We start from the raw sequence: 470 nt of genomic DNA, 5'->3' as shown, positions 1-470 counted from the left end.
AACTCTTCGTCCATCGCGATGTTTCACTGTAGACATCGTCCGATGCCAATTTTGTAGACATCGCCCAACCCTAGCGCATACTATTCTGATGATCGTGTATGCTTAAAGGGGTCCTATTATGCTCTTTTACAAAGTCTTGAATTTGTTTTGGGGGTGTACTAGAACATGCTCTCATGCTTGGTGGTTCGAAAAACACATTATTTTTTACATAATTTACATTATTAAAATACCTTTCTCCCCATCCTGGCACAAATGGCTCGATTAGTTCCGGTTTTGATGAAGGTCCGCCTTCCGAAAAACAAAATGTGTTGTGACTGGTTCGCTGTCCCAGTGCGTTGTGATTGGCGAATAGCTTAGACGGTGTTTCATTACTGCCACACCCCTTGCTCCGTCTTTAAACAAAAGCTTTTTGGCGAACTCCCTCGTATTGTGGAAGTTGTCCTCAGTAAAATGCGCAGCACACAATAGCA

The sequence above is a fragment of the Sinocyclocheilus anshuiensis genome, unplaced genomic scaffold (assembly GCF_001515605.1).
Source record: "Sinocyclocheilus anshuiensis isolate Anshui unplaced genomic scaffold, SAMN03320099.WGS_v1.1 scaffold2427, whole genome shotgun sequence".
Lineage (NCBI taxonomy): Eukaryota > Metazoa > Chordata > Actinopteri > Cypriniformes > Cyprinidae > Sinocyclocheilus > Sinocyclocheilus anshuiensis.
The sequence above is the reverse complement of the archived record's forward strand: the minus strand, read 5'-3'. Positions refer to the sequence as shown.